This window comes from Simochromis diagramma, unplaced genomic scaffold (assembly GCF_900408965.1).
Source record: "Simochromis diagramma unplaced genomic scaffold, fSimDia1.1 OVJJ01000802.1, whole genome shotgun sequence".
NCBI classification, from domain to species: Eukaryota; Metazoa; Chordata; class Actinopteri; order Cichliformes; family Cichlidae; genus Simochromis; species Simochromis diagramma.
Genome location: NW_024387492.1, coordinates 24,636,010 through 24,637,328, shown reverse-complemented (window position 1 = coordinate 24,637,328; position 1,319 = coordinate 24,636,010).

Here is a 1,319-nt window from a genome sequence, read left to right as displayed (position 1 = left end):
GCGTGTACATTCTTTACATGTACACAGTATTATGTGTTCCTGCAGCATCCCTGTCGGTCACAACGACTCTGCTGATTGGTTGATGGATGCAGGCTCGATTTCATACTGAAGAAGCTCAGAGTCGTGCAGCCAGCTAACGTTAGCGCTCAGACTGCTCCTCTCACATTACTCACCCAGAATTATTGTGCTGATAAACACTGTGCACGCCATAATTTGATGTTAAATTTGTGTTGTTTTTTTTAAGTATGACAGAATGATGCAAAGTAATTGATGACAACCATCATCAATTACTTCGCGTCATCCCTCCGCGATGATGATGGTGGTTGTCATCAATACTGTAAAAGAAGCCTGTACAGACATTTATTACACACCCAGTGTGTAAGGTTTACACTAGGGCTGGGTATCGTCACTGATTTCTAGAATTGATTCGATTCCGATTCACAAGGTCCTGAATCGATTTGAATCGGGGAAATTTTGCCCCAGACAGTCAGAAATATTATAATTCTGTACTTATCAGTACATATCTATATTTTTATATCTATAAAAAGAAAGCTGATACTTGTGAGACTTTATCAAAGGTGTAAGCATCACAGCAGATGCCTTTGTTGCAAAGTAACTGAGGATAAAACACAGAAAAACATGAAGGCGGTTTTCCTGGTCTGGGTTTTTATATCAGATGACCTTAAAAATATTGTGCAGTCAAAAACGAAGAGAAGCAGAGCAAAGTTGTTTTTTTTTGTTTTTGTTTCTTTTGCCTGTCCCGTTTGGTTCTTTTGCCATCAGAATTATTGTCTAAAGGCGAAGAAAGATGCCCAACGGATTTACTTTACCAAATGGACCATCCCAGCCTTGCCGTAATATCTATTTGATTCACCTTTTATTGTTTATTTTATTTTTCATTTTCACTTGTTAGATACGGGACAGACTTGAATGAGGAAAAGAAAAGGGAGAAAGAAAGAGGGAAAGAAAAACAGTAGAGAAGAGGGACGGGGATAAAGGGCAAAAAACAACAAAATAAGCAGACACAAAAAATACATATATCAATCATCTGGATCACCTGTTGAGAAAGAAAAAAGTAAATACTAAATATTAAACATTGTGCAGCACGTAAGATTGACAGCGCACAGTGTGCTTTGAGGTAGGAGCCAAAAAGGGTGTAGTTTGTGTGTGTGATCACCCGTGTGTACACCTGTGAGCATGAACGCGCTTGTTTTTAAAAGGTTCCTTCATGTAATGATCTGCTAGAGGTTGTGGGGGAGCCACAGCCTCGTCCACCAGGGCATGAAGCAGGTATGGAGGAGATCAAAACTCCAGACATC